The sequence below is a fragment of the Squalius cephalus genome, assembly GCF_949319135.1.
Source record: "Squalius cephalus genome assembly, chromosome: 8".
NCBI lineage: Eukaryota > Metazoa > Chordata > Actinopteri > Cypriniformes > Leuciscidae > Squalius > Squalius cephalus.
This window is the reverse complement of record NC_137129.1, coordinates 41,950,605-41,962,606: the sequence shown is the minus strand read 5'-3', so window position 1 is coordinate 41,962,606 and position 12,002 is coordinate 41,950,605.

Genomic DNA, 12,002 nt, shown 5'->3' with positions numbered 1-12,002 from the left:
CATTATCCGCGTGCTGCTGCTGTTGTTGTTGTCTTTGGATACATGAAGAAGAATCGGAAATGACGCATATTGCGTCTTAAGGTTGTCCGTACGTCCAGACGCTAACCGTGCGTCGCCGTTTACATCGGGATATTACCAATTGATTACAAATTCCATGTATACAGGAGTAACTCTCTCTGCTCACGCATGTAAACGGGTTATTCCGAATGTTTCAGAAACTCGAATAGTGACCTTAACCCGACCATAACCCGGTTATTGGCTGCATGTAAACGTAGTCAGTGTTTGACCCAGTTGATTTTAAACACCTGATTGAGAGTTGTGAAATCAATAGCATTAAAGCCTCCCTCAGCATGGTCCCTGATCATTGACTACGTTTACATGCAGCCAATAACCCGTTCAAAACCGGGATATTAGCAATAACCCGGTCGCGCACGGCCATGTAAACACCGGCAAAAACACGAATATGCTCATATCCCGGTTTTTAAAAACCTGGATATGACCCCTGGGGTACCCCTTTTCTAACCCGAATATTTGGTCATGTAAACGCGTATCGGCATATCCCCATCAAAAGAAACATTGACTACGTTTACATGCAGCCAATAACCGGGTTATGGTCGGGTTAAGGTCACTATTCGAGTTTCTGAAACATTCGGAATAACCCGTTTACATGCGTGAGCAGAGAGAGTTACTCCTGTATACATGGAACTTGTAATCAATTGGTAATATCCCGATGTAAACGGCGACGCACGGTTAGCGTCTGGACGTACGGACAACCTTAAGACGCAATATGCGTCATTTCCGATTCTTCTTCCTGTATCCAAAGACAACAACAACAGCAGCAGCACGCGGATAATGAATAGTTCGGGGCAGATAGCGATCGCCTTTGTTTGCGCTTTCCTCCTCGCTCCAAAAGTGTGGTGCTGTGCTGCGTCTCGCCATGTTTACCTCTACTTCTTGTTTACTTCCGGTATACTGCACGCGGGTTTCTGTATGCGCCGTCTCTACTCAAAAGACCAAGATTCCTTGCGAATAGAACATGCGCAGAACACAAATCAATGTTCCTTTTGATGGGGATATGCCGATACGCGTTTACATGACCACATATTCGGGTTAGAAAAGGGGTACCCCAGGTATAATATCCGGGTTTTTAAAAACCGGGATATGAGCATATCCGGGTTTTTGCCGGTGTTTACATGGCCGTGCGCGACCGGGTTATTGCTAATATCCCGGTTTTGAACGGGTTATTGGCTGCATGTAAACGTAGTCATTGATTTGTGTTCTGCGCATGTTCTATTCGCAAGGAATCTTGGTCTTTTGAGTAGAGACGGCGCATACAAAAACCCGCGTGCAGTATACCGGAAGTAAACAAGAAGTAGAGGTAAACATGGCGAGACGCAGCACAGCACCACACTTTTGGAGCGAGGAGGAAAGCGCAAACAAAGGCGATCGCTATCTGCCCCGAACTATTCATTATCCGCGTGCTGCTGCTGCTGTTGTGTTTGTACACAGGAAGAAGAATCGGAAATGACGCATATTGCGTCTTAAGGTTGTCCGTACGTCCTGACGCTAACCGTGCGTCGCCGTTTACATCGGGATATTGCCAATTGATTACACATTCCATGTATACAGGAGTAACTCTCTCTGCTCACGCATGTAAACGGGTTATTCCTAATATTTCAGAAACCTAGTGACCTTAACCCGACCATAACCCGAATATTGGCTGCATGTAAACGTACTGATTGACTACGTTTACATGCAGCCAATAACCCGTTCAAAACCGGGATATTAGCAATAACCCGGTCGCGCACGGCCATGTAAACACCGGCAAAAACCCGGATATGCTCATATCCCGGTTTTTAAAAACCCGGATATTACCCCTGGGGTACCCCTTTTCTAACCCGAATATTTGGTCATGTAAACGCGTATCGGCATATCCCCATCAAAAGGAACATTGTTTTGTGTTCTGCGCATGTTCTATTCGCAAGGAATCTTGGTCTTTTGAGTAGAGACGGCGCATACAAAAACCCGCGTGCAGTATACCGGAAGTAAACAAGAAGTAGAGGTAAACATGGCGAGACGCAGCACAGCAACACACTTTTGGAGCGAGAAGGAAAGCGCAAACAAAGGCGATCGCTATCTGCCCCGAACTATTCATTATCCGGGTGCTGCTGCTGTTGTTGTTGTTGCCTTTGGATACAGGAAGAAGAATCGTAAATGACGCATATTGCGTCTTAAGGTTGTCCGTACGTCCTGACGCTAACCGTGCGTCGCCGTTTACATCGGGATATTCCCAACTGATTACAAATTCAATGAGGAGTAACTCTCTCTGCTCACGCATGTAAACGGGTTATTCCGAATGTTTCAGAAACCCAAATAGTGACCCTAACCCGACCATAACCCGGATATTGGCTGCATGTTTTCCTTTTGATGTATTCAGTCTTGTTTTTCCAGATAAATTTAAATAAGAGAGAGTCAATTTACGTTGCTGTTCTTTTGTCCACATATAACGATAAAGCCGGGTACACCAATCTTGAGATTCCTTCTGATTTTGAAAGCAATGTTCTTCCTTGTATAGTTAAAGGTACAATATGTAATTTTTTTGCTTTAAAAATAGCAAAAATCACTATATGTTATTTATTCATTTTTTCAGTTGTGTACTTACATTATCCCGACTGTTTCCAACAACTTTCAAACCAGGAGAAATTTGTAATTTAATTCGAAGACACGTCACGTTTCTTTATTTCCGTTTTGTCGCCGTCAATGGCGTCATATAATATTAGATAGAGGATAGAGCCCTCTGATAGTAACCAAGGCGACAGACGTGGACCACTGTGCAGTTCGTAATGTCTATCTGCACGCTGTTGTTGTTTCGTTCAAACATTATGGACCATGGCAAGCAGACTTTGGATAAAAAAGGAGAACTAAAACGAGAATCAATATCAGCGCGGTGTTTTCGAGATGCCGAGAGCTCCACATCCGAGACTTCGACCGCTCCTACATGTACTTATTAAACAGGTGAGCACATTTACATAAAACTAATCAATGTTATATAGTTCAACAATGATGAAATGTTTGAATATGATCTGGGCCCGGTTTCCCAAAGCGTTCTTATCTCTAAGTAGTTCTTAACCTAGTACTTAAGTTCTCTCTTAACCTTAATGCACGGTTCCCGACATGTTTGTACGCTAAGTATATCTTCTGTAAGTCACACTTTCGTAAGGTTGGTCCAGACCATTCGTAAGCTCTCTCTTAGCGTTGTTTGCAAGTCAAACTATGGTATGTTGACAATGTTGTGGCTCAACAATGATTTTATGCTATATATAATGATATATATACTAATAAAAAAAATGTCTGCAATGGATACAGGACTATTTATGAAGTTGACTTTATTTGTTATTAGAACTAAAATGGTGCTAATTAGCCTTGGCTATTTTCTAATGTCATTAAAGCATTAATGATTGTCAATCTATAATTGGCATTCACTTTTGATAATTATAATCTGGCAAACAATTTGCCTCTAATTGCTACACTACTACACTATAACACTACACTACACTACATTACACTACATTACACTACACTACACCAAATTACAGTACACTACACAACATTACACTACACTACACTACACTACACCACATTACACTACACCACACTACATTACACTACACTACACCACATTACACCACACTACATTACACTATACTACACTACACTACACTACACTACAAGTTAAAGAAAAACCTTTATCATATTCAATATCTGTAGAGAACAGGCCTCAAAACATAAGAATATCTGTGAGTGATCAGCCCTGTTAAATACCCTTATATGGGCAATGTATCCCCCAGGATACAGGCATTCAATGCCTGATAATCAAAGTTGTGAGAAGATTATTTAAAAAATATCCACAAGAACATGTAAAACTATCCTTAAAAAACTATTTTCTAAAACAAAATCACTCTAAAATATCATAATCGTGAAAAATATAAAAACACTTCCCTCATAGCCAGTGTCTTTGTCCACGTATGCTGTCATTTTGGATTTTGATACAAATATTTGGAATGTTGGCATAAAGTCACATGACCTGATTACATGACCCATCACCCCATCAGTGTTTCTCATCAACTGCAACCACATAATGCCCCTCCCCCCATGGCCCTTCCCCCCACAGCCTGTTAAATGACTGTATCCCCCAAGATACAGAAACTCTTTAAGGGTTAATGTTGACAAAGGAGCGTACACGTTAGAATTTCTGCATCAAAAATTGACATATGCCCAAATGACCACGTCTCATAGCTGATTCATCTTCATTCATTTATAGGGCATTGAACGCAGGTCACATGGTTGTCAGAGGATTCCCTTTCCACTGCTTTGCCTCATGCATAGCTTTACGTCAAACACACAGATAATGTACATTACAAACTAATGTCTTTACGCAGCCTCTTCAAATGAGACTTTATATCTGAATGTGCACTTAGAATGACACTGTTTAATTTCCTTCTGGATAAATAAGGTATCTCATAGATAGAGCATAATTACATAATTTTTAGAAGTCGTTAAACCCATGTAAAGAAGCTGCACAAGTGGCACAACGGGATAAGGAGGGTGGATGATTAGCGAGGGATACCCGGTTCGTCTACCCGTCACAACATATTGTGTGAACATATTACTGACAATTTAACCATTTAATTAATGGGCTATATTTTACTGATAACTTACACTATGTTAAAATAAAAGTTACTGGAATAATTTGAGGAATGTTTCATTTGGATAGAACGTGTTGTCTTTCTTAACGCTGTAATGCACCGTGTGAAGTGTAAAATCGATTCCTGAGCAATCGATGCCAACTAATTCAGCACCTTCACTTGGGACAGCGCCTTTGTTAAGTTGAACTTAAGCGGCAGCGATTTAAGAAGCTTCCAAGAGACACTTCGGGGAACACACTTAAAAACATAAACTACTTTGGTAAGATATATCTTTCGAGTCTTCTTAGCAGGCTAAGAGTGAGCGTTATCGGGAAACCGGGCCCTGTATGTTATTCTAATGTTGATTTAGCTTACTGCTAGTCTCATACAGACAAACTAACACACAGAATAACATAAATTTCAACACATTTAAATGCAGTTTAGTGTGATAGTGTAATGTCAGACCAAGTGAAACAGCGCTGCATTACCTCACAAGTTTAATTTGTCTAATAAACTGACCTGTGAGTAGTAATTCTGCGTGTAGTTCGGTAGAATGAAATGTCCATTCCTTTTATATCCGCGGGACTCGCGTCGCGTGTGGAGCTGATAGCTGTCTCTTAGCAATCCCGACCTGCTTTCATATCACAGTCATGATAAAAACATTGATGTATTCAGTCATCCATAAACATTATTAGATCGGTCGGCTTGACGTTGATGACAAGATCCATAATTCTTAGCAAATGTTGCCTCATCAAACTACGCCTTTGTTATTGTAAGAGGTTAGCGACCCCTAGCGGTGACAAAAATTACATATTGTACGTTTAACCTCATATTCATTTTTGGGCATTTTAAAACACTTTTTTTTTTGCAGTTTGATACTGTGACCTCTACGGAGGACGAGTTCATTTGCATGAGCTTTCATAGTACAGTGCCGGTATTTTATAAAATTACTATGAAATAATATAAATATATACAAAACGAAGGGTCTAAACATATACAAGTCTTTCATATCCAACTTTTAAAGCCTTTTTAAATGAAATAATTTATTGTTTTTTAAGGCAAATTGCAACATTTTGATGAAGGACATGTTTTGTCCCTTATTTCAAGAATCAGTGATATATAAAACTATATATAAAACTTTGCTGGCACTGACGTCACTGTCATTACACTATAGGCTGAGAGGTGCCTCACGTGATCTGTCTACTAATCTTCAGTTCCCTTTCAAGGGAACTCGCGTTGCGTCGAGTTTGACGCTATGGGAACGCTTTGCGTGATGATGTCTTGAAGCACATGTAAAATCAGTCCAATGGCGTGGCGGAACGTCAGATGCGGGTGACGTCACGTACCAGGAAACTACAAAGCCTGCTTGAAAACAGAGAGCGACAGCTTCTGTGTCTTCAGTAGCGCTTGATGTGAAATCTGTCTTTGTCTATTTATTGTTGTCTGTCACTATGCAATCCAGCGATCAGTTCAGAATGTGTGTTAATCCCTGCCCGCGTTTCATTACGGGTAGGGACACTCACGTTCTGTGCATTGTTTGTTTGGGAGAGGAGCATGCCCAGTCAGCACTCGAGGGTGCTGGCTGTGTGCATTGCGAGGCGCTGTCCATGCGCTCGCTCCGATCCCGGCTGAGTTTCTTCCGGGAAGCTCGCGTTCCCCAGGGCTCGGGTCCCGCTGCTGCCGAGGCACGGCGGCGATCTCAGTCCTGGGGTTCGCAAATGGATCTATCAGCGGGGTCTGAGACGGGCTCTGCCCTATCTCAGCCCTTACCTGATAGACCCGATGTCTGTCATCAGGGTTCGGAAGCACGCGCTGCGGTTTCTTCCGCCCCGATGATGGAACAAACACTGCAATTGTCCAGTTCTGAGGAACTGGATGTTGTTAGTGTTGAGGCTGAGTCTGAGGAAGCCCCACCTCAGTCTCATGCATTTGAAGAATTGCTGGATGTAGTGACAAGAGCAGTAGATAGACTATGTATTGAGTGGCCATATGAATAAATAAATAAATAAACAGGACGTTCGTTCAAAAAGCAAACTTGACGAACGCTTCCTGCCCTCACGTGACACAATCACAACGCCGAAATCTGCCGTTTTTCCCCGATCTCCACACTGAGGTGTCGAGATCGTGGGAGAAGCCAGTTTCATATAGAGTCTTTAATTCACAAACTATGAATTATTCTTCTATTTCTGGTTTTAAACAGCATGGTTATGGGGAGATGCCGAAGGTGGAAGAGACGCTTGCGAGCTATCTTTCTCCAGCGACGGCATCTTCCCTGAAAGCTTCGGCATTGACTAATAAGCCCCTCAGAGTTAAAAAAAAAAACTTCTCTGGTGGGCAAGGCTTATTCCGCCTCTGGTCAGGCTGCAGCGTGTCTCCACACGGTGTCACTGCTGCAGGCTTATCAAGCTGAATTACTGAGTGATCTAGATGAGGGCGGGGGTATTTGGGAAGCTTCTAAGCAGTCAGCTGCTTTGAAAAAAAAAAACTTCTCCCCCGCCGATCTTTTTATGAGGCTGCTGTGCGGGAGCAGCCTCACTCATCTAGAAAGCTCAGAAACAGAGCGTGTCCTCCCGTGCTCCCCCACAAAAATCTCGGGGACATGGAGGGCACTCTCAAACCCAGCAGCCTTCGAGGGGTAGAACGCATCTGCGGACCGTTATTACCGCCAAAAAGGCTGCTGGGAAAAAGTCCTGACGTCCGAAGGCTCAGGACAAATGAGGGTAGTCCCCCCCGAAGTGCAGCGGTCAACACCTCTTTTTACGGTGCCCGTCTCCCTTCGGTACCCTCAGGGGACAGTTCTGCCAACCCTGCCACCTCCGGTGTTTCAGGGCGCAGCGGTCTCCGGCGTGCACATATCTCAAGGACCACCCGGAAACGTAGTGGCCTTGGGATGCCCGCCCCCTCTGAGGAGGGTGTTAGAGCAGTCCGTTCAGTCGTTCCCTGCCGGTGCGCCGTTACAGGGCGACGAACCGACTACTCAACAACAAAAAAAGGGAAAAACAGGGGACCGTTCTGCCAACCCTGCCACCTCCGGTGTTTCAGGGCGCAGCGGTCTCCGGCGAGCACATATCTCAAGGACCACCCGGAAACGTAGTGGCCTCGGGATGCCCGCCCCCTCTGAGGAGGGTGTTAGAGCAGTCCGTTCAGTCGTTCCCTGCCGGTGCGCCGTTACAGGGCGACGAACCGACTACTCATAAAAAAAAAAAAAAAAGGAAACCGTTCTGCCAACCCTGCCACCTCCGTTGTTTCAGGGCGCAGCGGTCTCCGGCGAGCACATATCTCAAGGACCACCCGGAAACGTAGTGGCCTCGGGATGCCCGCCCCCTCTAAGGAGGGTGTTAGAGCAGTCCGTTCAGTCGTTCCCTGCCGGTGCGCCGTTACAGGGCGACGAACCGACTACTCAACAACAACAGAACCCAGAAGTCAGTCTCGAGAGACTGGTACCTCTAGTAGAATCTTTGGCAGCGTGGAAGCTACTGCGGAATGTTTCTCGTTGGGTCCTGCAGACCGTAGGGAAAGGGTACCAAATACAGTTTGGTTCTCGCCCACCTCGGTTTATGGGGGTCCTACCCACAGTGGTGGGCCCCGAGCAGGTTCTGGTTATGGAACAAGAAGTGAACACTCTGTTAGAGAAAGGGGCCATAGAATATGTACCTCCCTCCAGCAGGGAAGCCGGGTTTTACAGTCGGTACTTCATAGTTCCAAAAAAGGACGGGGGATTGCGTCCCATTCTGGATCTTCGAGTTCTAAACGAGTCAGTTATGCAGCTCAAGTTCAAAATGTTGACATTGAGACAGATCGTGCCACAGATCAGGTCCGAGAACTGGTTTGTCACGATAGATCTCAAGGGTGCATATTTCCATATTTCCATCCGTCCATGTCATTGGAAGTTCCTGAGGTTTGCTTTCGGGGGCAAAGCATACCAATATCGAGTTCTTCCATTCGGTCTAGCTTTATCACCCCGCACTTTCACAAAATGCGTGGATGCAGCTCTGGCGCCTCTGCGCCTCCAGGGCATTCGCATAATGAACTATATCGACGATTGGTTGATTTTAGCTCAGTCGCATCAGTTGGCGGTTCGACATCGAGATGTCGTCCTCGCCCATATGAAAGAGTTGGGGTTACGGCTGAACGCCAAGAGGAGTGTGCTTTCTCCACTTCAGAGGACCACTTTCTCAGGCATGGTTTGGGATTCAGTGTCGATGCAGGCGCGCCTGTCACCGCCACGTATAGAGTCTATCCTTGCAGCTGTGAAAAGTGTAAAGCTAGGCCAGCTACTCACTGTCAAACAGTTCCAGAGACTGTTGGGTCTCATGGCAGCAGCTTCCAACGTGATACCTTTTGGACTGCTACACATGAGGCCCCTACAGTGGTGGCTCAGGACCAGGGGGTTTTCCCCGAGGGGCAACCCATTTCGCACAGTCAAGGTCACGTGGCGATGCCTACGTGCCTTGGTTATGTGGAAGAAACCTTGGTTCCTGTCCCAAGGCCCAGTGCTGGGAGCTCCTTGTCGTCGCAAACTGCTAACGACGGATGCTTCCCTCACGGGTTGGGGAGCGATCCTAGAGGGTCGCTCATCTCAAGGTCTGTGGGAAGACCATCATCATTCATGGCATATCAATCGCCTAGAGATGTTAGCTGTCTTCCGGGCTCTGAGGAGCTTTATCACAGATCTCAGGGGACACCATGTGCTAGTACATACGGACAACACTTCGGTAGTCGCCTATATAAATCACCAAGGGGGTTTGCGCTCGTGCCCATTATGCAATCTGGCACGCCATATCCTCTTGTGGTCCCAGGAGAAGTTGCTGTCTCTCAGGGCAGCTTACATCCCCGGGGTCCAGAATATAGGAGCAGACACTCTGTCGAGACAGGGGCTGAGGCCCGGGGAATGGAGGCTCCACCCCGAGGTGGTGGAGCTGATATGGAGGGAGTTTGGCCAAGCACAAGTGGATCTGTTTGCGTCTCGAGAGACGTCTCACTGTCCACTTTGGTTCTCCCTCACGCATCCAGCTCCTCTGGGACTGGATGCTATGGTGCAGACGTGGCCGAGGCTACGTCTGTACGCTTTTCCCCCAGTTGCTCTGCTCCCGGGAGTTCTGGAGAGAGTTCGCAGGGACCGGGTTTGCCTGCTTCTTATAGCCCCGCGCTGGCCGGGCAGAGTATGGTTTCCCTATCTTGTGTTGCTCCTCGACGGGCCTCCTCTGGAGCTACCCGTCAGGAGGGACCTTCTGTCCCAGGCAGAGGGCTCGATATTTCACCCTCGGCCAGAACTGTGGAACCTGTGGGCTTGGCCTCTGAGGGGGCCCAGCTCATAGAGTCAGGTCTCTCAACTGAGGTTGTTGAGACCATTCTACAGTCCAGAGCTCCCTCCACGAGGAAACTTTATGCCCTGAAGTGGAGAGTATTCACTTCATGGTGTAGTGACCGTCGGTTGGACCCAGTTAACTGCCCAGTTGGTACAGTGCTGGAGTTCTTGCAAGAACGGTTCACTGCAGGTCTGACTCCGTCCACTTTAAGGGATTATGTGGCGGCCATAGGTGCTTACCACATTCCTTTGGGTGGAATGTCTGGGGGAAAGACCCCTTGGTATCTCGTTTCCTTCGTGGCACCTGGAGGCTGAGGCCTGCAGTTCGCTCTAGGGTGCCACCATGGGATTTGTCCATTGCTCTGCAAGGCCTTTCCCTGGCCCCTTTTGAGCCCATTGAGGAGGTTCCGGCTGTGGCCAGACCTATTGTACTGCAGGCCTTCTGTCCTCCTCCCTTTAAAAATGCGGACCAGGAGACGATTCATTTGCTTTGCCCAGTTCGGGCATTAGGCGCCTATGTCCACAGAGCTACCCTGTGGCGTAAATCCGATCAACTGTTCGTGTGTTTTGGGTCCCCAAATAAAGGGTCCCCGGTGTCTAAGCAAAGGATGAGCAAGCGGGTGGTTGAGGCTATCTCACTTGCTTATGAGGCGGCCGGGCAGCCTTCTCCTTTGGCTGTCCGGTCCCATTCTACAAGGAGTATGGCGGCCTTTAAGGCCCATATATCAGGGGTTTCCTTACAGGACGTTTGTGTTGCGGCAGGCTGGTCCTCACCGCACACATTCGTCAGGTTCTACTCTCTGGATTTGGACTCTACACCAGGGTCTCATATTTTGTCTTCCTAGTGTTGCTCACTTGATTTCACACAGGACAGACATTCGTAGCTATGGTGGCGTTGGTATAGACGTTCCCATAGCGTCAAACTCGACGCAACGCGAGTTCCCTTGAAAGGGAACGCCTCGGTTACGACTGTAACCTCGGTTCCCTGAAGAGGGAACGAGCGTTGCGTCACCTTGCCATATCTCCTTCATGCCTGTCAGCGGCTACTTCAGACTTTTACGAAGCTGTCGCTCTCTGTTTTCAAGCAGGCTTTGTAGTTTCCTGGTACGTGACGTCACCCGCATCTGACGTTCCGCCACGCCATTGGACTGATTTTACATGTGCTTCAAGACATCATCACGCAAAGCGTTCCCATAGCGTCAAACTCGACGCAACGCTCGTTCCCTCTTCAGGGAACCGAGGTTACAGTCGTAACCGAGGCGTTTTCCACTAATCTTCAGCTTTCTCCAATGGTAAGAGATTCAGACCCTCTCGATCTTCCTAATAAAACAATCTCTGAATCGGTTTCTCACCACAACTGTCCTGGTCGAGTCTCCTCTAGAGACAGAAAAAACTGTCGCTCCATTTCTATAAGGACACGTTGACTTCAGAGGGAAAAACTGATGTCAGATAGTAGATAGACCTAACCTAACCCTAACACTTATGGACAGTAACAGTAAAAGGTTCAGAAACACTTTGACAGTCTGGCGCCATCTAGCGGCTGCACATCATGAAGCCTAAATGTGGGCTAAAGGAACGGAAATATCACAACATTCCCGAGAAGCTTTCAGTGCTTGCGTCTGAAATATATATAGCATACAAGGTTTCGTTTAAACACATTTTATGTATTGACACAGCGATGTTTTGGAATAGTATTCTTCACTTTTGTCTAAGCGATGCGCTTCAAGGTAAGAACAGCAGAGTTCTTTGTTTTACTTTTGATACCTTTTTTTTTTTTTTTTACTATCTTTTAAAACAGTCTTTTATGAACTTGTTCTTAGACTCACGTAAGGGTGAACACTTCAGTCAATCTGTATTTATAGCTATATTTTTCTCAAACTAAATTGACCCGGAGTGCTTTAAAATAAGAAATATAGTAACCTAAGTATCCTAAGGGAAAGAAACTTCATCCATATCCAGAGGTAGGCTAGCGATACCAGAGGTTGAAATCACGGCAGGAAGTGTCATGT